The sequence below is a fragment of the Orbicella franksi genome, chromosome 3 (assembly GCF_964199315.1).
Source record: "Orbicella franksi chromosome 3, jaOrbFran1.1, whole genome shotgun sequence".
Classification (NCBI taxonomy): Eukaryota; Metazoa; Cnidaria; class Anthozoa; order Scleractinia; family Merulinidae; genus Orbicella; species Orbicella franksi.
The window spans coordinates 31,833,374-31,858,596 of NC_138147.1; the positions used below are offsets into that span (position 1 = coordinate 31,833,374).

Below are 25,223 nucleotides of genomic sequence, written 5' to 3' on the forward strand. Positions count from 1 at the left end.
TAACTAAGATATATTGCACTTTTTATGAATCACTTATCTTAAAAGAGAGCAACAACAACAGTCTTTCACTCCAGAGTCTCCCTGTTCGAGGGCTTCCAATGTATTCTACATTTGTTTTTTCAAACACAAAAGCAACACTGTTTTCCTTAAAGATGCTATGTTACGGTTTGCGTATCCTGAAAAGTTTAGCCTAAATTTTTGAAGCTAAGTTCATCATTTGTAATCCGTGTTAATCTTCTCCATCCTTAACCATCCCTGTTCCGTTATGGTTTATGATCATCTCTTTGGTGTTTTTACTATCTTAGTAAACTGCTATATTCAGGTTTCCATGACTGAGCTCCCTTAAAATTGAAAATATTAACTTGCCCAAAATACTAATTACAGTATTGGAGGAGCTTGAGTAAAATATTGTAATTGTCACTGGCCAGCAATAAATAGCGAAGTTTCTTAAAGGGGTTAATTTTAATCCCGCGAAACAGTCAGTTAAATTTGCCTACTAATGAGAATGCTTACTTTCTGTACAGCAATAGTTAAGTAGTTAACATATCTTATGGAAATAATTCGAAACATATCTTTCTTTTACTGAAACGTCCAGCTAGTTCAGTCGGCTTAATGGGAAGTACTTTTCAAAACTCTTTCCTGTCGTTTGAAATATCTTCAGAAAGAATAAACTAAAAAAGTCATATCAACTTTTAAGACTGATATGAAGCCATTGTTCCCATCGTACGTTTATGGTCAGTCAGGCTTCGTAAAAAGTGCCAGCTGAAGTGCGTGAAATACGTCCACAGTCAAGCTCAAAGCGGGCGTGGTAGAAAGCCAAGAAAGTAAATATTATAACACTAAATTGAATTGGAATCAATTCTGTTCTTAATGCTGATTTCATAAGATTTAGGAACAAGCACAACACCAGGGTGACCTTCCAGATCGGGCAGTGGTTTTCCCGGCGCACACTCAAACGTGAACTGATGCAGGAGCCTGGCGAAGACTAAAAACAGCTCAGTCTTGGCAAGTGACTCCCCCAGACACACGCGTCGACCGGCGCTGAAAGGTAGATAGCTGCGAAATCCCCACGGACCCGAAGCTGAAAACTTTCCTTTGGCATCAAGAAAGCGCTCCGGTTGAAACACATCTGGTTTTTCCCATTCCTCCGGATCATGATGGATCGCCCACAAATTCGTCATCATCATGGTATCTTTCGGTATGTTATATCCCCCCAGAGTACTCTCCCGCGTCGACTTGTGGGGGATGGACAGAGGCGTGGTTGTCGCAATGCGAAGCACCTCTGCCACTGTGGATTCCAAATAAGGAAGATTGCCACGGTCATCGAGACGAGGCTTGCGATCTCGACCAATGACTTCGTCAATCTCCGCATGGACGCGCGCTTGGATGTCTGGGTAATTAACCATGTACGCAAGTAACCATAGCAACGTTGCTGTCGTGGACTGAATGCCGGCGTTGAAAACGTCATTGACGATCATTAATAAGTGATCTTCAGACAGCAGCTGTGAGATTTTTCCATCTTCTTCTTGCGCGTCATAATACGCCTTCAACAGCGCGTCAGTCAAGTCGTTAATTTTTATCCCGTCCTTGTCTAGGTCGCCATCAAACTTTCTTTTGTGTTCGCGGTATTTCGCATTCAGTACAAGGTCCCGCAATTCTTTCGCCTCGCGAAGGATTCTTCCTTCTTCGATCGGAAGATAGCGCAACCAGGGCATCATTTCTAAGATATTGAATCCTTTAAACAAACGAACAAAGTGATTGTTGTACTTCATTATCAGCTGAAATTCTTCGTCTTCAAGATCGTAACTTTGCCCGTAAACGAGAGCGCAAATGACGTTCAAAACCATGAGGCTGATGTCGTCGGTAGGATCGACTGCCTTTCCCTGATGGGCGGAGAATCTTTTGAACAACTGCTCTACTTCATCGTTTATCTTTCCCTCCAAGTGCTTGAGTCCACTTCCGTACATGCGCAGTGCAGAATGGGTGAGTTTCCGCTGCAGGATCATAGTCGGTGACAAGTCCGCAAAGAATATGTCCTTGGCTTCTCGGGTGAGATAATCTCCGATGAACGTGCGGGGTCTCCCGGCAAAATCGTCCTTCTTGGACAGCAAAGCCTCACGGGCCAGACTAATGGAATTGACTAGGATACACCGCTGACCACCTGGTAAATACAACGTGAAGATCTTCCCGTATTCCTTTGCGAGGTCGGTCACGGCCAAATGAATCGGCTTACCCACCAACTGAGTTAAGTTACCAATCAGGGGATAGGGGCGGGGGCCCGGTGGAAGGTTTTTTGGTGAAGGGACGAGAAACAACCGCCAGCCCAGTACGAGGAGAATAATCAAAATGGCCGCCTCCAGGATCATTCCGCAATCGATTTGGATATCTATAAATTAAAAAAAAAATCGACTAAATAATTGTACTTTTGCAGCTTAACTGTAAGGTGGAATATCAGGCAGCATCCACCGGAGAAATTTGAAATTCAACGGTTAGGCCTACCGTCCACACTAATCCGCCACGAAAACGGAGCTTTCTCGAAAACGCTCTTCAAACCAGAGGAATTTGAAATCGTCGGCTTCGCGTTTTCGTATGGACGGAAAACAATTTGAAAACGGAGCTTTCCGAAAACGATGGCGTCACGCTAATCACGTGATTTCCTTGCCAGAGTGTTAGTGAAACACAAATCCAAAATGACCGGTGATTGTTGCGTCTTAAAATTCCTCCGGCGCAGTGTGGACAGAAAACATTTGATGCGAAAACGCCGTTTTCAAATTCCTCCGGCGTAGTGTAGTAATTATTGCCTGGATTGCGTAACAATTTGTCGATGACGTAAAACGTTCCGCTTCAGTAAAATAACTAATGAATGGAACCTACCTCATCAGTCAACCCGAGTTCAAACATCATCTTTTGCTGTATTTGCCAAAATAAAACTCAAACTTTTAATTTTGTTTACACCCCGAAATCGAGCCCAGATATATTTAGACCGTCCACATGTTGCATGAAATGTAATGATGACGAAATAAAATGTTTGCCTGATATTGTTGTCATTGGCTTCGTCACGCGAGAGTTATTTTCACTTGTGCTGTACAAATATTAGCATCAGTGGAAAAAACGCAGTACGTGTGTAAAATAACATATCTATTGAGAAGGTCTGACGATACATGCATGTCAATGTCACAGTGTAGCCTACGTTGAGAGCAGTTTTTACCCCGATCGAGTGCGAAAAAGGGTCTTTAAACACGCTCACATTTCATTATATCGCAATGCGATCCGATCACGTTCGATACAAATTTAATGTATTGGTTGCGGAGAAGATGAAAGCAGGAAAGATACCTGAAGCGCAGGGGTTTTACAAAATTTGTTTTACGACAGTAACAGTTAATCCTTTTGCCATCACTTCATACCCAGACCGGGGGCATCCAGTTCACGAAACTCTACAAAACAACAGGTCAAATGTTGTGATAGCTAACATTGGAGTGCATTTGTCGCTTTTTTTCCAATAGGCAGTGTGAATGAAAAGGCAGGAAACCCCAAGTTAGGTGCGCGTGATATAAAGACGATTCAGAAAGTGGAATAACTTACCTTCAACCAAAATTTCCTTCGGCTAAAACCACTGGAATCAAGTGTTACGTAAGTGGTGTTGCGTTACAAACGATAATGGATATGGGCTAAGAAGACTGTGTGGGACCTGGGAGTGACCGGCCTGACTTATGCCATCGGTATAGCCTGCGTAGCAGTCTTTTCCGTTTCCTTTCAGGCAAGCAGGAGTCGCGCGAGGGCACGGGGACAGAGGTAACAAAAAAATTAGTGACAGGGGGGAGGGGCAGGTAAGGAAAGCTCCGGCATTTAGACAAGTCCAAATATTTACATCAGTTTACATAAGTTTAAGACTTAAAAACAGACCATGCTATTTTAGGTTAAACTCTCCAGGAGCCAATACAAAACCCACTTAGTGCAGAGGCCTTTTTGAGCATTTTGCTTCTGATTTAGTTTGGGCAAGAGACATAATCTCTTGGTTTAGTTTAAGGGTTCAAGCTTTTAAAAGGATGGTTTTTTTTTTCGTCGTGGTCCAGTTTAGAAAACTGAACTGGGTAAAAGTGTATTCACCTTCTCGCTTTGTGGCGAAGAAAGCATTTGTTTCTGTCACAGGCTTTTGTTTTTTTACGTTCAGTGGACATGCATGCATCCGGCCTTATTTTCAAGCACAGCCTGCGTGATACGTGTCTTCGCAATTCCCGGGGCGCACAATATTTGGGCTTGTCCAAATGCCGGAGCTTTCTTGGGCAATAAGCTGAAAACTCTAAACTCGTTATGTAAGCTACAGTCAAACCTGTACATAACGGTTACCCTTGGGACATGGCCAGGTGACCGCTGTACACGGGTTTCCTTTAAACTCCCCTGGAAGTCAATAAATAGCATTTTTATGTACAAATAATTACTCAATTAACGTTTCATTGACAATAACGAGTAACAGTAACGTAATAAACACGATAAAAAAGGCCCATAAAATGTCCGTGGTGTACTTTTAGGGAGGTGCAGTAAAAGTCTACTAAAAGCTAATGAACAACGTTTTTAAGTGGAAATCACTCAATTTACATTTATTGGCAACAATTTGAAACAGATAAGTACAGTACAATGTTATAATCAGGTAACTATTACGAAAGTGAAAACAGTGTGGTTACGGTTGTGTTGTTACAGTTAGAGTAACTATTGTTTGAAAGCGACGACACTTTAACGTCATCTGCCACAAGCATGTGTTGGACGTAGGCGATGACATGGATTAGTAGTTGTACTAATATTTGGATTTTTGTGAGACCCCTGCCTTGGTGGCTGCTATTTAACGAGCTGATGAATAAAGCTTGTCATTATTCGTTAATCGTGACCCAATTTCGTGACCGTTATATACAGGTAAAAGGTAATGAAATTGTGGATTCAGGAAGTCAAAGGGTGACCGCGTCCGTTATATACAGGTGACCGCTATATGCAGGTCAACTTAACAGTAAATATAAGGGACGATTTTTGGGAAGTTGTTCAGAGACCGTTATACACAGGGTGACCGCTATATACAGGGCCGTTATATACAAGTTTGACTGTAACAGGGCATCAGCTGTTATTTCTTTTATGGTTATTATTATTATCTTGCAGTGAGTCTATCATATTTCATTTCGTTGGTAGAAGGAGACAAAACTAAAAAGAACGTTTTTGTTAAGCGAGCCTTCAAAAAGAAAGAAAACCGTTGGCGGACCAAACGTTGGCTGTAGCGCTTCATCAGCGGGTGGGTGGCTGTTTCGTCAGTTGTCAAGTGAGCAATCTGTCAGATTGCGATCTTAGCATGTATGAATATCCCCCGATATCGAGAAATCGGTTTAACAGATAAAGGGTTTTTTTTCGGTGAGGCTTATTTCAGACCGCAAATTGCATTACTGAATTAAAATCCTCAAGACTGTAAACTATACAAACCGGAATGTCCTTCTTTTCTTTAATAGTGTTAATCAATTTTCAAAATCAAATTACAATTGTCATGATTGTTATAAATATTGATTAAGGCTATTTTTGTTCTAAACACTGATGATACACATGCAAATAAATCAAAAAATAAACAACAAATACAGCCTACAAATACACAGGAAAAACAAAACAAAACAAAATAAAAATCTAAAGCATGTGTGATAAGTAGGTAAAAAGTTAAAGCCAAGAATAATGGCTTTTCTACTCAAGGCCATCGAATTAACTCATTGAGTAACGTCTGCATACGAACCAAGTGGCCCATCAGGCCAGAGCTTATCCCGGTTTCCGTTGCATGAAGCGACTAGACGTATTTCTGCTCCCTCCAGGATGGGATGCTAATTCATCGCAGGGTTACCCCCAGCATTAAATTAGCCGGTACTCATTTATACACTTGGGTGGAGAGGGATCTGTGAGAGTTGAGGGTCTTGCCCAAGAACACTTAAGCAATAGACCACAAGTTTTCATGGTTTATAGGCTGATAAACCACGCGAGATGTTGGAAGAACACGAGAAGAATTCGTAAATCACGAGTCGCAGGCGAGTGATTTACGAATTCTTCTCGTGTTCTTCCAACGTCCCAAGTGGTTTATCATCCTATAAACCATAGGAAATTGTGGTCTATTGCTTTTATATAATAATTCAGAAGACACGCGAAATTTCCATGAGTTTACTGGCACAATAAACCATAGCTGATTGGCCAATCAGGGCGCGCGCATTGATTTGATTATTATATAAAACACCGGCTAGGATATAACTTTTCCCACTTTTGAAAATGCGTAAGGAGCTTTTTTACGTGACGTTTCATTCTTGTTCCTGACAATCTAGAACCAGCCGGTTAAAAGCAGGATTTAGCCTTTATCTCAGATTAGACCAATTGAGTTGTGAAATCCACTGCCAGTTTCATTATGTCTGTTATCTTTTGCTAAATTTCATACTTACCTTTTTTCTTATACTGTATTTTCATATTAAGTAGACATGTACAATGTAAACTATAACATAACATTGTCAGGTTATAGAAACACCTGGTTAAAAACACCTGTGACAACACAATACACATAAATGTACGCCTTACGGACCTATCATATCAACTTACCGGAAAACAGCACCTTTCTGATCAAAAGTTGGGAGTCATTGCGTATCCAAGTGTGGTTTTCCCATAACAAAAACTGAGTGTAGTAAAGCCCCTAAATACGCTATCACCTTTACAAGGCCTGCCTTTATCGCAAATTGAGCCTACGGGAGGTTCGACTTTTGACAAAAAGACAGGAAATCTTTTTCGTTCAGTCGCGACTTGAAGACCGTCATTGGTCAACTTGTGGTGTATGCGAGACGAACGGCCGGGGGAAGTCCTCGGTTTTCTCCTCGGACCACATGACTAATGCGCTAAACCGCAGCGAAATATCGAGGCCCAGGAACTAGGCAACACAGTAGCACGTGTTGCATCTCTTTGCGACGTCAAAACATTTTCAACCTAACCCTAACCCGATACAGGGGCCCATGACCTATGGGCTCTTGGCCGATATTTATTTACCCTGGTCCCAGGAGTTTTCATTCTTTGTTTTTTTGTTTTTGTTTTTTGTTTTTTGTTTTCTTTTTGTTTTGTTTTTTTTGCTACTGAAAGAGAAAAGAGAAAGCCTCTAGGTTAGAACATTTTTAAGCATGATCCTCACTAGCGACGCAAGCATAAGCATAAGCATAAGAAATAAAGGATCCTTACTCCCTAGTGGAGACTAGCTTATGCTTAACTGTTTATGCTTGCTTCTTAAGTGAGGACCGGGCTTTAGAAATAATAGGAAAGGAAACCGTTTACAACGAACATTAGCAATTGATAGAACTGACTGCATGAACTATCTGTTCTTTTCTTGCGACGCACACTTCAAATTACCAAATGATCGTTTATTAGGAAAGAAAAACTAGCAAATGAGACAAAGCTAATGGGATATATACATAAGTCAGTTTGTGATCAATGGATAGCGGGATTCTTCAGAGAGAAAATTGTATGAAAAAAATTGAGATCTTCTATCGTATATGCAAACACTACATTGAGCCCCCTTTTTGGGGGGTGGGGCGGGAGAGATGGGGGTTATAAAATCTCCCGTCTGTCTCCCGTCTGGTCGCAGTTTCGTAAAGCTCAACCGTGACTGCCTTGAGTAATTACACTTAGTACGTTAAGTGCACAAAGCAAAACTTTTGATCTAGAACATCCGAATTCGCTAATTAGCATATTAAAAGTGTCTTTCAATTTACAGACCACTCAAAACGACTGGAGTAACACTGAGTTCGATCAAGGCAGAATTTTCTGGGGTATTTAAATTAACGTCTTGAAACTGTTGTATGTAGTGTCAATTCTCAACAAGAGAAATTTCTCGACTATAAACAAATTTTCAAGAGATGAAAATTTTTCCAAGTAGATGATGCAGAAGCTTTCTCATGCCATGATTCCTTTCCTTCACTGATGTAATTTTCAGAACATTCGTGATCTTTCTATTTCGTCTAAGTCCCTGTTTAAACGCCTTGCTGCTTTCTGGAATCTACTCCAGACGAAATGGTTCGACAAATTTCCCAAAGCGTTGGCGGAGCCACCGCAAACCCACGCACTTGATCTATCAAGGTTAATCAGATACGAGTTCAGTGTTTAATAGCAACATGATACATATATTAAACAAAATGGTTCCAGCTTCCAAGAATAGTTGGTCCTATTTACTAGCTATTATGAATTCAACGTGATGCAGTGAAAGAGAAACAGCCGTGAAACTTCATTAAACTATTAGGTGAAAGTTTTAGTAAAAGTTTGGCCAATTCGCCCGCAGTTCTTTTCCGATCGAGAGGTTGTTTTTGCGGTAATGATACAAACAACGCCAGAATAAGAAGTCAATTGTTCTACTTCATTAGTTTCCTGCCCTGTGGCACTGCGAATAAAAAATAACTCTGAAGCTATTGGCTAGATTAAGTGTGACTCGCAAAACTTGTTTTGCTGTGTGCAGTGTTCTTCTTTGTTTCATTGAGCGACGGAAGAGCTCTTGTTCCTATGCAAAGAGTTCTTTAATTTAATTGGTTCTCGGTCTCTTCACTGAGTTCAATTTACCACGGTCTATAAATAGTAATATAAATATCCCTGCAAGTTGTAAACCGAACGTGCGGTGGTACGCGTTTTTGACCAGTCTTCCTTTTGAACGTTGATATTGCCAAGTCTGCAAGCCGAGGAAACAACTGACACAAGGCCAGAGACATTGTCGAAGTTAAGATTTGAGGCTCAAGGTAGGAAAATGCGGCATGGAAAAAAGGACGTATGAGATAGTCATTGTAATCGTCTGTGAGACAACAAGGAATATTTCAGTCGTACTTGTTGAATATGTATCATTAGCTTAGATAGACTTAGACGCTACCTTCCCGGCTTACAACGGTATGCTTAGCATTTTGTCTATTTTAATGGAAAAATTCAAGCTAGTCCGCCCAACTTGTTTGTTTTGACGGCTCTGACTGGGTTCACGGTGACGGAACTCTGATACCACGATCGTCAGTCCCTTAATCACCGCCGCTAGTTTGAAGCCTTCAAGACTATAATACCTGGGGGGACTCCCACATAAAAAGAACGGGGGTGCTCTTCGGAAATTTTGCAAAGAATCCCTGAGAGGTACCAAGATCCTGTTTTGTGGGCGTGGCTTGAAATTTTTTCACCGCTAAGAAGTACCAATTCTGAAACAACACATTGACTGAAACTTTCATGCATAAACTGCTCGCTGATTAGCTGAAAATCTTTCGCTTATGCTTATGCGTATGCTTATTGCAACATGCCGGCGCCCTCACTGGACATAACAGCGACATAATCATAAGAAGAACGCAAGGTTTTGATATTCTTATGGTTATACTTATTTCGCAGCCGTTCTCACTAGCGCATAAGCTTCCTTTATGCTTATATTATGCTTGCGTCGCTAGTGTGAACCGGAATTAAGAGGTATCAAAACCGCTTTCTTTAGCCCCTGAAAGGTACGACGAGCACCCCCGTCATTTTTATATTGAAGTCCCCCCTTCCCCCCTCCCCCTAGGTTTAATGTCGATAATACTCGAATAAAATCTATTTTTGGTGTATTTTCAATCACATCTGGAACATGCGCACAAATACATGCGTGTATGGTAGTCGACAATCAAAGCTGTTTAACTGGTTTTTGGTGGAAAATTTATTGTGAATTAAGTCTGCTTGGTAAGTTCTCAGGGCTGTTTGCAGTATTACATTAAATTCTATATTAAAAGTTTATTGCGATCTTCAAAGTAAAGTAAAGGAAAGTAAAGACTTAATTTAAAGAGGGTTTACACTAAATATCCAAAGCTTATAAACTCGTGGCATTCTATAATACTCATATTACAATTTCGATGGCACTAAGAATTAAAATTGAATAGCAAATACTATGTAATAAAAATATAAGATATAACTCTGATATAATAGCCGAAATCTAAACTCATCATTGTTATTAAAAAACGGAATGAAGAGCCTGCTCTTGACTAAAAAGTTCATTCCACATTGCGTATTCGAAACTAATGAGCGAGTCCCTTTGTCTTATACAGTGATAAACTGTTCCACGCTTTGAGTACGTGTCGTGGTGGTAAAAGTTCTTCCACCTTCGGTCTGGCGATTAAATCTAGGGGGAAATTAAGTTAACATTAGCATATCTAATCTGTGATTAATTTCAACTATTTTTTCCATTCTGGCCTTCAACTCCGAAACAAACAGTGCCTCATAGAGTTTCTGTACAAAAGGCTCTTCACTTCTTTTCAGGCATTGGGCCACGTGGGGTGAGCGTTGTACAATTCTGCTTTGATTCGTGACTGAAAAACTCAAGTTTAAGTACCGTTCCCAAGTGTGTGACACATATGCAAATTGATTTCCTTCTGAAGGGTGTCCCAAAACAGCACTGAACTAGAAATGGCAAACTTTTTCAAAACAGGGCGAGTTTCAATTACCTTCCCGATTGATGTCAGTCTTGCCCATCTTTGTATACACTACACTATAATGGGTTCTCGCCTGCATGTGAGCTTTTCACTGGTTTGCCCAGCAGCGACAGCCTGTTTACTTTGGTTCACCAGAAAATAAAGTGATGAGTTAAGGCAGAGACCAGTTATTACTCGTTCCGTCTAAACTACGTGCAAGACCCTCCGTAAAAGCCACATTCCGTTTGCTTGGGGTGTCTCTTTAAGTTGCTCAGGTATGAGCTGTTAAATCTTCGGCGATTGCTCAGCTATCAAATAAAATTTCAGCTCAGCTTTAAGAAGATTTTGCACACTTTCAGATCTCAGCAATCACTAAAAAAATAGCAATCAGTAGAACCCCATTCAGACCCTTTGCTCACAAAGCTCGCTTTACTCAAACACTTCTGCCGGAATCACGCAGCTCAATTTCAGCAAGAGAATGCTCCTCTACAGATCTATTTCTGTCGCGGTGAAACGTGTTCGTTTGGGTCCAACAAACATTTGCACGTGCTCACTAGCTGCAAAATAAAGAAGCCTTCGTGGCGCAGTAAATTAATAACAAAATAGTCTTCGTGGTGTAGATTCCAAGTTAGTCACGTACAAGTCAACTCGAAATGGTCGGCACGATTTCCAAAAATACTTTAGACAACAAAGCATGCAGTTTTCCTATCTGAACGTGACCCAAATAACTGCAATGAAATTTTGGAATTTTTCCACCAGCGTTTTATGACGATTTTAGAAACGAATAGAAACATTTTATCACGATGGAAAGAAATGATATCTTAGCACACCCTCTCTGCTAAGGATAGTATAACTTAGGAAGGAAATTCTGCAAATATACCCCTCTCCCAATGCATCGCTCGTTCAATGTCACAAAAAAACTCACCCTCCTCTGGGCATGATATGAGAGTGTTTCTGAATGTACAATTGTATGTCGGTCGTTTGTTGTTAATATCCGGAGGGGGTTATTCCCAGAACATTTGGGTAAAGATGTGGGGCTTCTTGAAACCTTTATCTATTTCATACCAAAATGTTTGCTTTTCAAATTTCTACCCTATTGCCACGGACCCGAAACAAAACTCAATAGCCTGTTTCAGAGCAAACACTCACCTGTCAATTCTTCGGTTTGCATAAACATTGAGAAGGACATCAATTTGGAAATGTTAATTAGATAACGCTTCCCAGAAAGCGAATTACAACAGCGATAAAAGTATTTTTCCCAGAACTATCCCTAACTGCGGACAAGAATGAACACACCACAACCTCTTTCAGACCAAAAAGCAAGCCTAAACGGCTCACAAATGACACCCTTTAGTGCTGCGTATTCCACTGTAGCTTAAGGTAGTAGCGCCCCCCCCCCCCTCCCTACCGCTAATCCACCACTCCCATCACCTCTTCCCAGGGTTCACATGTTACGTGCTCCAGCAAAATTCAAGACTAAATCCGGCTACAATCACTAGTTCTATTTCGAGCTATGCAAACATGACAGAGTCTTAACATTTTTGTAAATAAGATCGCTTTGGATCGGAAATGGTACCGGAGAAAGCCTCTTAAATAAACTTCAAAGACCACCCTTGCATGGATTAATACTTTATAATACTGCTCAACACTTTGTCTGAGCCAAGATAACAACTATTGTGTAAAGTTGTTACAGAGGCCTAATGTAGTTTACTGTCATCTGATCAAAAAACTTTGCGCGCATCCTTCTCGATGATAATTAAGGACGTGAGTCTATTAAACAAATCGATCCCTATCTTTGGACCAATTTCATTAATCATACGACGGCACGCTTGGTTAAATATGTGTCCGTATGTGTTCGTGTAATGACCTGGCAACAACCGCAGCTTCCGGTCACCAAGCACGTGTCTCCGGTAGCCGGTCCGAGGGCCTTCACGTTGACAAATAGATGATTTGTCTCGCTCGAGAAGAAGAACGAAACACTAGAGGCAACAGCGATGGACATCAGTTTGTTTTTAGACATATACGGTTTCCATCTCTTGAAATCTTTTCAAAACTGCGATCTGTAATAGCCCTCAAAAATGCGCACAATGTAAAGAATGCCTTTTTTTACGATCGGACTTTGTTATCACCCCCTACTCTTTTCTTCGAGTCACAATTATGAACACCCGTATTCCCGCCAGAATGTTTTAGATTTTTTTGTCATCCATAAGGTGACGAGAATTAACTCATGATCAGAACTTAATTCTCGATTCTGGAGAATCCGACCGGATGATCTTGACTGAATCAACTATCAACTGCTAAACTAACATCGAAGCAAATGTAACATTTAGAGCTTTAACTGACAAATGGGAGAACTTTATGTCTTTGTGCAAATGAAATTCACGCTTCACTAGTATAATCCGTCGTGACTTTGGCCTTGAAGGAAGTATAACTCTGCAGATGAGCTCTTAGTACCACACAATAAAACTCTTTAATCATAAAGTAGGCTAGGCTATTTTCATGGCAAAAACTTCGCTCTTGCAACAATCGAGAGCTATACACTTACGTAAGTCCGACACTTATAAAAATAACTTACGATCTGTGAGTCCTAACTATTTTATTTTTTTGTCTCATTGTTCATGAGGAATTTGTCGCCAAAAAGACTATTGTAATCAACTGTTTTGAGACAACAAGGCTTATTCCTTATCGTGACCAAACGTGCAGATGCATAAATTGAAACAAGTAAACACTCAGTGATTTGGCGCCTTTATTAGTGTTACTGGAGGTTTCGAGACGGTCCTTAGCCAGTTCTTTTGAAAAGCTATCCGTCTCACGAGATACTGTGGTTTCCAGTTTAGTAAGGAGCTTAAGTAGCCACAACGGCGACGCTGAGGACAACGTCGATTAAAAAATAAAATTTGTATTTTACCTTTACGAATCTCGCGGTACTCTAAAGTCATTTACTTTGTTTATCACTGTCACTGTCAAAACCGACTAACACAAGACTAAATCTGGAACACAGCGATAAATTTGAAACTGTCTGAGAAATTTAAAAAAAATTAGCCGTTGTGGGTCATTGCAGGCTGCTGTTTTGCAGAGGACGGTCAAGAAATGTATCAAGAATTATATTAAGCCGACAAGCACAGCCATTGTCCTGCTCATTGAAACTTTTGTTTAGCGACGTTCCCATTGCCGTTGCCGTTGTGGCTTTCTTAAACTCCCTAGTGTAGGCGTATGATATGTTGAAAGGCGGGTAATCAGAAAACAACTTCCTTTGCTTGTAAACCCATTTCTTTAAGTTGTAGCCATGCAGACGTTTTTTCGCGATTAGTGTTCATTCCGGCATAACGGTGTGGTCAACGAAGCAACGCCGAAAATCAGAAACAACTTCCTTTGTTGCTTACACTTTCCTTTAAATTGTGGCCGGGCGTTTTTTCTCGATCAGTATTCTTCATAACTGCAAGGCAACGCAACGCCGGCCGAACTGAGCAATTATCAGTGTCGCAAACTTACAATGGGTCGCCACTATAATATCACAGATCCCGTGGAGGTGGAATTTGTGTCGCAGGTTTTACTTGGTAAAGTACTGAACATATTAACTACTAATTGTAGATACGTATAAGCTAGTGCTTCGAAAGACAAGAACAAAAACGTTTTAGTCGTTTTTTCGCGTTCGAGCACGTGACTTTTGCAAGCCATATATATGTTCGTCTCGTGTACAGTATTCCTGACCGGTAAGGCCTGTTTCATGCTTGCGACATACATGTAACTACATTAGACACCGTCACACATTAAACGAGGCTCAAATTGGTCTTGTATGTAAAACTTTGGATCTACCAAGTTGTTAAACTGAACGTTAGCGTTACAGTTGAATCCACCAATAAACATAAAGTTTATCGGCGAAGAAAAAAATTGATTCGGCTTCAAGATGCTAGAGAAACATATCGAGCATATACACATGGATGCCAAATTCTTAGGGAAGACTAAATTAAAAGTTCTTGATTTAGTTAAAAAAGATATATCAGTAGAATAATTTAAAGGATGTTAATTCGACTGAAGCAGTTGTTGATCAGTTATCTGCCTTCAGAAGAAGTAGTTTCTCCCGAAGTTCCGTCATTTTGAAAACTTGAGAGCGAAATGCGGTCACTGGATGTGTCGCTATTGCAAACCAGTCACATTGAGATCACTTTTCTAAACTTTAATTTCGGATATGCGGTATTTCTTAAATGCTTGCCCTCCGTTTTCAAACTCTACTGACAAACGGTATCCCCCGTGGAATTTAAAGAGATTTTAAAATGATCACTTTTTCCCTGTATTACTAGTTTGACAGTACACTGCGCAATAAAGGTTCAGTAATACGAATTTCTGTTCGGCAATATTAGTAGCCGGTACCCGGCTTACCAATTCAAACGATTATAACAAATACCAAGGACACGTACTGTGTTAATTCTACTATGATTGCCTTTCACAATTGGCAAGAAGATATAAATTAAGTTGACGGAATTTTCTTACAAACCAAAGTTGTATATATTCTCTCTTTCCACCCACGCGAGTCTTTATAATATCACGGTTGCTGGAATAAGTTGCGCCGCTTACTCAACTGAGAAAGGGGGAATCAACCCCCCCCCTCCCCCCCCCCCAAAAGACTTCTTGCATGGAACTGGGAAATAAACTGATCTAATGCAAGAAACAGCTCATCTCGTATGTAAATATAGTGTACACTTAAGCTACTTCCTCAAGTACCAATTCAGGTTTCTGTGCTAAATCTAGAAGCGAAGAGGGTTGCTACCTTCAGAACTTTCCGTTAGGCGGCTCATTTACGTAGCTAGCGTTTGACGCAAGTTTAACCGCAATGCGCAAAACCACCCTCTTAATTGATTGTATTGTCGCATGGTTCGTACCTACTCAGGCTGCGGTTGAGCGAGTTGTGAGCGGCCAGACATACAATAGTCTACGTGCCCACGATCGAAAGTTGCCATATATTTTTAATTCGGCTGTATTCATTAACTTAGTTACTAATATAATATATATATACTAATTAGCCAATGAGACAAAAATTGATTACCTAAACGAGCTTTCTGTGACCTAAACGAAAAAAAGCTGACGTTGGATGGGTACGCTTTTAAGGCTACGATCACGCACACACCGTGAAGCCACACACAAATGTATTAGATTCAATACTTTATATTTCTAATCGGCAGTTGAATCCCGCTATTTCGAACTCTCAGGGAAACGGAAAATAGTTCGAAATAGCGAGAGTTCGAAATAGACCATAGTCAATGACTGAAAAGCAAATTCAAGAGAAATGGTTTTGAGTTCTAAATAACGGGGAATTTGAAACAACCGAGTTTAAATTAGTGGAGTCCAACTGTATTCGCAGCTGCACTGTTTTAAACAAGTGAACACTCTATTTAAATATTTGAAATCGTTGTCTGCACGAAGTTTTCAAAAAATTAATTCCAAACCTGTAATTTAAAAAGGGAGGTTGTGCTTTACTCAAATACTTAAAACCAGCATAGCTAAAACTCGAAGGATCTTGGCCGCGGTATCCGATAAATTTTGAAAAGTGCTTCCAAAAGGCATCGTGAAGGTCTCTTTTCAATCACCCCTTTCCGCCTTCCGAAAATTCGATTTCTGATAAATTCTGTTTCAGACATTTAGGTATTTTACGGATAAAATATCTAAGGAATGATGATATGTACCTGGGTAACACAGAAAGGAAAACAGTTTGAACTTCAAACTAGAAGGTCTGGAAGAAATGTCATTTAAATAAATTGAAATAAGCCAAAACTATGTAAGGGCGCCTCAGCTTTTTATTTATAATTATCTTTCTATGGACTAGAAAAGGCAACACATGAAGATTTATCGTGTTTAGTTTGCAAGGATAAATACGGATGCTGTCTCGACAAAATTAAAATTATCATCGTCATTAAAGAGACTAGTTCTCGAAATATCTTTGCACGTGCTGCAGACCTATGTACGTGCGATGAGCACGAGCTTTCTTGGAAAGGTTCCGAGTGAATGTGGAGCCTGTCAGCATTTCTGTTTTTCTTGTAATTAGGAAGATGTGCGCGTTCATGATCATGAAGTGATTTCTCCCATTTTTTCGGTTGCATTGGAGGTAAGACTTAGTCTTCAAATTACAAACAGCAGTGACTAAGAAATGCACCATGCCAATTTCTTAAAACACGACTTTTCAACTCGAGGAATAAAATGAAGCATTAAGTAATCATTCTTAATATACATTTTGGTTGGAACTTCGTGACTTCTGAACGAATCAATGATTTCTGAAGTGTACAAAAACAATGGTTGAAGAAACTGGAAACTTAACTCTGCTAATTATGTTCCAGACATAAAAATTTGACCTCATGCAGTACATCAAAAACAAGACAGGAAAATATGTAAAATATTATCACGAGAACCTCTAAGATCGCTACTTTCACATCAAAAAGTTAGCTACGGATAAAAAAAAAATTTAAGGCGAACGTATGAAAGGGAAAATGACCTATTTCTGATTTAAAACGGATTAACATGTATAGAACGTTACTTTAAAATGTTCATAGTGTTTTAAACAGCGTTATTTGAATCACTTTGTGTCAATAAGGTTATCTTTGTAAAGTGATCTTAATTTGGAAACAGTTCGTCAAGTTTTCGACTAATTGTAGATGAAAGTCCAAGTAAAAAGGTCAACCTTGGACTTTGCCTGTAACTATATTCTTTAGATTCATTTCTCAACGAAACTCGTAGGCTCCAAAAATCGCATTTTGCATACGCCGGACTTCAGTTTTTGTTAGCCTAACTCGTTAAGAAAAAGCTTGCAGAGCAACAGACAGAGCTAGATGCATCACATTTCAGTTGGCCTTCAAACCTAGGCCTTTAACGGGACATACTTGATTTCCTTGAAGTTTTTCTGATATTACAATCTGTTTTGCTTATCAAAAAGACTGGTCTCCTGGGTAGAGGCAGAGAAAAATCAGTGTATGAAAGAAACAAACGCCATGAAATACCGGTTGCCGGTTAGTGGCATTTGCACTTTTAGGCCACGTCAGAGCTGAACAATCAATGCAGTATGAGTAGAACATCACTTTTTCGGACATTTCCCTTTTCACAGTGACCTTCACCACTAAACCGCAAACCAATATTTGAATCTGGTCCATAACAGGATGAAAAACGAGTACATTTTGCCCTCAAATTGACAGCACTTACAATAAATTGTTTGGCACTTTTGTTTGGCACTTAGCTTTTGCACAAGGGTGCCAACAAAGTCGAGATTTCCTTGTTGCTCCATCTGTTTCGCTAAGTCATTTTTCTTACAGCCGGGTTGGCATGCAATCTATAATAATCAAACGGAAAAATTATTTTGATGAAAATTACCTCCGGTCAACACTTTACTTCAACTTTCTGTAATTCCTAACATTTAATTACTAACATTTCTCTTCTAGAATTAACCCTGTAAACTGAATGTACGTGCTCATTTTTCTCCCAGACTGATTCACTTAACAATATAACACGTATATAAAAAATATTTAGCTTTGAACTGCTAAGAGCAGGTCTTTGTCTTTAATAATCCGAGATTGTCTGTCTGTGTGGCTTAAGATTGCCTTTAATTCGTGCTATATTTAGATTCTCGCTTCATCTAATCTAAGAAGGTCACGAGGTTTGCTTTGGATACTGTGTTTAAATTTCTATATTGCATCAATAAAATCGTATTTATATAAGTTTACTTTCAAGCTTACTTGCTGTGATTTTTTGATAACGGCAAGAAAAGAAATTAAAACTCATTGTTCCAACTATTTGAAATATTCATGAGAGAAACCGAATATTCTGCATCCAAAAATGCGCTCAGAAATACATCTTTTCACCCCCCAAGATAACAGAGAGCTTTATGTAATCTTAAAATGTTAGTTCCACCGGTGCAACATATATTGTTTAGACTGATAATTTCCCAGCATGAACTCTAGTTTACTTTGTCATACCAACATGACATTGCATTTCTTTGCAGAACATAACAAAGCATTTTATTTCAGTGTACGTGAGCTCTCTAAGGTCTTCAGTTGTGTTTACAATCGATTCTACAGCCATGCATGTTGAATAATCTTTGTTTACGTGATCTCGACCTCCCAACACGTGGACGCGGAAAAATTGCATCGCGTGACCTGACCTTTGAGACTAAGTAGTTAATTAGCTCTCAGATCATGGTAGCCGTGGTCTATGACTGTGTGCGGAATCTAGCGGTTTTTGAGGTGTAATATCTGCAGAAGACAAAATTTCTTCACGAATTCTGCAGAATTAAATGCAGTTATTATGTAATAATTGATCAACTTGTATAGCTGGCTTCTTAAAAATATTCACAAGAGCAGATGAAAAACTCGCTCAAGGAAATAGAATTTGGACCCTCAAAACGCGATTTCGACATCCCTTCGTGTCCTAACATAATATAAAGTACAAAAGCAAATATTAGCTTTTCGAGAACGGCTGTTATCTCCATGGCATTACGCGACAAACAAACACAGTTCGACAAAAATAAATTACAACGAGACTGTCTACGGAATATGCTGATGTACTTCTGTTGTTTCGTGAAGTGGAACAAAAACGTGACTGCATGCCAAGAAACACTGTTTATTTCAAGGTTGGGTTACACTTCTTGTCAATGGGGGAGCTATGAAAAATACTGTAGTTGTGCAATCTGATGTATTACAAGCTGGTGCATCTCGTTACAACCGCCTATTTCTATGTAGATTCGATAAACCCTCACTCTAGGGCCCGCCAAACACGTGGGCGTTGAAAAAGTCATTAATAATCACAGCGCCGTGATTCATTTAAATCAATGAGATTTCACGCTATGCGGACTTGAGTTTCTAATTTTATCCTCGGCCGAGACGTACAGCGACACGCGTGTAAACATGCGGAGAACGTCATGTTTGTCACGTAGTCTTCGTCTATATAAGCATCTCTAACATAGTTTCTTGTCTGTGGGCTGTCGTCTCGCGAAGTGCAGACCTGAGAGCGCGATCTGGTGAAGAACAGAACAGAGAAAATCCGGTTCTCCTTGCAATCAAGGTACGCTTGCTGAATTCTAATTCAAACACCGCAGATTGTGATACTTTTTGAAAACTTTTTGGCGTGACGAGTAAAGTTTTCCCAGTTTGCTGTTTGACCTCAAATGGGTTCTCGAGGCATTCGCAAAGCTGTACTTCGAACCGGCGAACGGCGAGCCTTTAGGTAGTTAACATTTTTTCTCTGGGGTAACATCTTGATGTTTCGTGTAAGCTCTGGGGGTTATCGTGCAATCGTGGAGTTCATAAGTTGAAATAACAATGTTATAGCGGCTATTTTTTTTGGAGTAGTTCTTGTACATAGTGCCGTTCAAGAGCTCTGTTAACGCCCATCGCAACAGTGCGAATCAAAGAAATTTTTGCATTCAAGATAATTCCGGGAAATTGAAGCAGGACAAATTTCGCGAGAAATTTTTACAAGTCTTTTGATCTTTCCAATCCACAACTTTTTGGCTTGTAAATAAGACTAGCTGAAGTTAATTAGACCTCGAATGTTTACACATATCGTTATTATTGCTTGCAATGTTTAAATAGCTCAAAAACCCAGAACTTTCATTAAGCATGATCAGGATTTCAAAGAAACAGAATACTCCAATTCTTCTTGCTCATTTTTCAGCTCACTTTTATCCAGTGTCTGTCTTCGATAATATAGTTAATTGTCGAACTTCAATATCTCATATCAAGTCAGTTTTGGTTTCTTTTAAAAGGGAAGTATACACGTTGTTTCAAATTTATTGCAAAGAGGAAGCAAACAAAAAGTTGTAGTTCTATAGAGCTTTAAAAAGTTCAAGAGTTTATGCATTTTTACTAAATTTCGGGGAGTTTGAAAGGAACCGATCCTAACCTGCTTATAATGACCGGCCCTTAGTGTGGCGCTTGCAAAATATAGAGTGCTTGATTTAATCTCCTGTCCTATTCAGCGAGCAGCTATGTTTTCTCAGTTGTACTTTGGCAACATAGTTATCTCTCTTGAAAGTTTAATTCTTGCAGACTACATGTGTCGTGGAGTACAGATATTGACGGTGTTTTCACTCACTTCACAACGAGTTCTTTAACCTAACACGTGAACCTAACCCATGTGCAGTACTAATACATGCGTGAGGCTTTGGTAACGGTTGATAGTGAAAGGTTTACCCAGAAAAATTGAACACGGTCTCAGGCATGTTGTGCCTGATCTATTAAGCCTGGTGCGTCCCTGTTGTAACTTGTAAATAAGAGCTGTTTTCCCCTGATTTTTCTCCAAAATTGGATGTCTCTGTTTGAAAGCCGCGACTTTAAAGAAATAGATAACATGTGACTTAAATTTCTGTTACATGCATGTTAAGATAATAGAAATTGTGTGACTAGCACAAAGTCCGGAAAGGCAAATTAAGTATTTGGAACAAATCCTCTTTGAGATGGCGATGATAAACGCAACGTGACTTTTGTCCAAAATACAGGCTTTGTTTTATCTGAAAAAAATTCCATAAGCCGGTCAAGCTATGATTGGCCTTGATGCTACGAATTTGATTGGCTAAAAAGTGGATTTTGTTCTTTTCTGTCCTTTCCACGTGCTCGTTTAGCGTTAACCACGTGCACGTGTTTATGTTTATGTATGAATGCTAAGGTCAAGAGCCTTGAGCGAATTCAAATCGACTAACGTGAAATCCAAGGCGGCTCATGTAAGCTAGCCATAATGTAACCTAAATATAAAACGGTTTATCTTTGAAGTCTGATCTTTTTCGAGCTGTATTTATAAGTATATCAACTTCCAATTTGGGAAGGTTGGGAATTCAGTCGAATCAGGTACGGTCCGTTTCATATGGCCTGAAACTTTATAGTCATGATATCGCCTGCGTCGAATTGGAAAACAGTTTTTTAAAAATAGTTTAAGGTCAAGATCGCGCTCATTCGGCCCGTCTGCTGATTAAAATGGAAAGTGGCGACTAAATATAACTCAGTAACAAAGTTCAGTTTGATAAACATTTTGACTCTGACCTGAGAAAGACCGTATGATGATAAAAATATAAAACAAGCAAAATTATGTGCGAAGTTCTCCCTATTAAAGGGGCTTAGTCGTGTATAATACACTTTTTGGCATTTCCACAAGAAACGGGAAAAGTAAATAAAGAGCTTTAACGAAAAAAAAAAAAAAATAAAATAAAACAAAAATTGCAAAAATAAAATTTTCAACCTCGAGAAAATTCGGTCGGTAAAAAGAAACGAGACTTATTCAGTTGAACTGAACAAGTCTCGCTTTTTTTGAACGCGTCGTCACGTACTGACCTGTCAAAGTCTGTTTGCGGCTTTTTGAAGAAGATTGAAGTATCGATTTCTAAAAAAAGGCCATTTGACGCATTAACACCCGCTGGGCAGGTCAATCAACTCAATAAACTTCACTTGACACCCGCTGGTGAGCTAACGAGGAAACCGGCGTAAACCTGTGGGGTTTTGTTGATGTTCAGAGTAGGTAGCCGAATATTTAAGGTTATTTAAAAACTTCGAACACGTGTAACTAATCAATTACTACTCGTCTTTTTCAGAATTCTTCAAAGATGATTTTGGAAATCGCCCTAGTTTGCTCCTGTGTTATGCTCATCATATTCCTGATCCAACGTGCTCGTGGACAGAAAGCGTTATCTCTCGCACCTGGCCCCAGTCCTTACCCGCTGATCGGCAACATGCTTCGTCTGGCGGGAAAACCTGGTCACCAGGCAATGACTGAGCTCGCTGAGGAGTATGGGAAAATCTTCACGCTCTACCTACCCGGCGGTCAGCGATGTGTCGTAATTAATTCAATAGATCTGGCGCGGGAGGCGCTGCTCACCAAGCGAGACGATTTTTCAGGAAGGCCTTCAACCTTCATCAGCGGTTATCTGTCTCGCGGAGGCAAAGACATAATTTGCGCCGACTTCACGCAAACCATGATTCTTCTACGAAAGATCGCACACTCTGCACTGCGCATGTACGGAAGTGGCTTGCAGCACCTGGAGGGGCTGATCTGTAGCGAAGTTAGCCAATTAGCGAAACGAATCTCCGCGCACGAAGGCAAACCTCTTGACCCCAAGAACGACCTTCAACTAACAGTTTTGAACGTCATCTGCGCTGTTGTTTATGGTGAAAGCTATGATATCGAAGACGAAGAATTTCAGCGCATAATCGAGTACAATGATGATTTTATCAGGCTATTTGGAAGCTATCACATTTTAGACTTGCTTCCGTGGCTGCGATTTCTCCCCTTGGAAGACGTGAAAACTCTCCGCAAATCAAGAGCCATCAGAGATGACATCCTGGGTACTAAATACCGGGAGCACAAGAAGAGATTCGAAGAGGATAACGCGAACAATAACTTCGAGATGGAGGATTTGACCGATGCGCTGTTGAAGGCTTACCACGAAGCCAAGGAAGAAGATGGAAAAGTCGAGCAGCTGTTGACTGAAGATCACATTGTGATGACTATGAACGATGTTTTTAATGCTGGCCTCGAGACAACGGCCACCACCCTGCGATGGCTTTTTGCCTACATGGCCCACTACCCAGAGGTCCAAGCGCGCCTTCATGCTGAGCTGGATGATGTCATCGGCTGTGGCCGCATGCCGTGCTTGAAAGATCGCGGGAACTTGCCATATTTGGAGTCCACCATTGCCGAGGTCCTCCGCATTGCAGCCACCGTGCCTCTGTCGCTTCCTCATAAAGCAACTTGCGACACGACACTTGGAGGCTATGATGTGCCAAAGGACACCATGCTGATTACAAACGTGTGGGCTATGCATCACGACAAAGACGAATGGGAGAAGCCAGAAGTGTTTAACCCCGAGAGGTTCTTGGACAAAGAAGGGAAGTTTGGCAGCTCAGAAAGAAAAGTTTCTGCCGCTGGAGTTCGTAGCTATCTGCCTTTCAGCGCTGGAAGGCGTGGTTGCCTGGGCGAGTCGCTGGCTAAGACCGAGATGTTTTTAATCGTTTCCAGGTTCCTACATCAATTCAAAATTGAAAATCCTCCTGATAAACCGCTTCCTGATCTGACAGGCCGTGTGGGCGTTGTTTTAATGCCTGGACCCTTCGAAGTTTGCATCAAAGAGAGATTTTAAACAAGGAACATAAACAATGTAGATAGCTTTTTTCGAGAACTGATTTTCTTTTTATCAGGACAGAGAATAATATACTGAATAAATTGAATCCTAACCCATATCCTGGAAACTAACTGAAGGAACTGATCATAACAAGGGACAATATATTAGTATTTAACAGATTTCAACAGTAACTCGATAAGAAAAATAAATTCGAGAAACCCACCCTCTGAATTAAAATGGAATAGTTCGCCACTGATACCTCAAATATTGATCGTTTTTCGTTTCAAATGAAGTACGTAGTCCTAGGTCAAAAAGGAATTGAACTTAGATGAAATCGATCCTCCATGAGGAGCAAGACGTAGTTCACATTTTGGGAATCATAGCTCCGTTTTAAATTCATTTTTTCTGTAAATCTTTTAATTGAAACGCAAAGCTTAGGTTGAAACAAATTTAAAAACATTTGAGCGGATCTGTTAAAATTAAATGCATTGTATATACGCTATCAAACACTTGTATATCTCCAATCAAAAGGTCGCAGTAAAATCCCTGACATTTTGAAGCTTTTAGGGTACCGTGGAGTAGACTCAAATGAATTCAGTTTATACGCTTAAAATACAGTTTATGAATATGTATTTTATATTTACAACTGTACAGTAACAGAAAACGCTGCTGAGATATACGAATGTTATTTAGTCATAATATTAGTTCATAAAAGTAAACAAAAAAAACAAACAAACAAAACAGTTCCAATAGTTCATATCAATAAAAACTATTCTTGTGAAACTATCTACATTTTGCATATCTTGCTTTTTCAGGGCCTGTTTTCTAGTCTCCACTTCCAAATTTAATGCCGTTGCGCAGTCGTATGTTTTTATTCAAAATTTCACGTTTACTCAAAATCTTGGGTTTGTTAAAAGTTTAACTCCATCTAGTTTTGCGTGGCTTCCTTCACGGGCTGCAAAGTTTTACTTGAGACAAATGCGCATGCGTACTTTTCATTGTATTAATAACGTCTCCCACAAGGATAATACCAGCATTTACAACTGTTATAAATATTGTTTACCCTCGCAAGTGGTACTGTCTTGTGATGACTGTCCTGGCGTGACTTCGCCGTCGCGTAAATCTCGTTACGTACGTGAGTTACAGGCTGTCTGAAGCATTTTGCTTTTGCGCTATAAAATACATTAGTTGCATATTATACATTAGTTGCATATTATTTGGGAGGCCGAAACTCAAGATCAGTCGATCACATAGATCTCCTTTCCCCTTCGAGGCGGCAAAAATCAGAAGAGAGAACTTCCCTTTCATTGTTCGCCCGGGTTAGACCGGCAAAACGGCAAAGTACATATCGGAACGTTTTTGTCGCGTGCTCAGATCAACACATCGAATCCCTGCTTCGCGGAAAATAGAGCAACTATTTTGCCGTCAACGTCGCTTGAGTTGCTTGGATTAAATTTAATCAATTCATTGTTTTACACTTTGAAAGCCGATATAAAAAAAAGCGTTTGTAATTTAAAAGTTGTCTGAACTTTTATAATGCTGACTAATTGGCTAAAATTGCAATTAAAAATAGTATGAATAAGACTTGCGCCAATCAGATTTTAATGAACGATTTTAATACAATATGGAAGTTTTTTTTAGTTTAGTTACTTCGTTTTGAAGTCAGCTCCTGTCAGAAGTAATCAAATTTTCAGCCCAGTCCTGGC

General features: G+C 39.9%; 2 pseudogenes across 3 annotated transcripts; one reads left to right on the plus strand and one right to left on the minus strand.

Annotated features, from left to right (window-relative positions):
- Positions 1-837: 837 nt before the first annotated feature.
- LOC145482042 (steroid 17-alpha-hydroxylase/17,20 lyase pseudogene) lies at positions 838-3,613 on the minus strand (annotated as a pseudogene). Its single transcript, XR_014048714.1, has 2 exons — positions 3,583-3,613; positions 838-2,386 (listed from the first exon to the last, which is right to left on the minus strand). The product of XR_014048714.1 is annotated as a steroid 17-alpha-hydroxylase/17,20 lyase pseudogene (transcript).
- A 4,799-nt stretch (positions 3,614-8,412) lies between these two features.
- LOC145482051 (steroid 17-alpha-hydroxylase/17,20 lyase pseudogene) lies at positions 8,413-24,261 on the plus strand (annotated as a pseudogene). Of its 2 annotated transcripts, none has more exons than XR_014048716.1 (2): positions 8,413-8,765; positions 21,991-24,261. The product of XR_014048716.1 is annotated as a steroid 17-alpha-hydroxylase/17,20 lyase pseudogene, transcript variant X2 (transcript). The 2 variants fall into 2 exon arrangements; XR_014048715.1 differs by lacking the exon at positions 8,413-8,765 and adding an exon at positions 17,075-19,472.
- The last annotated feature ends 962 nt before the right edge of the window (positions 24,262-25,223 follow it).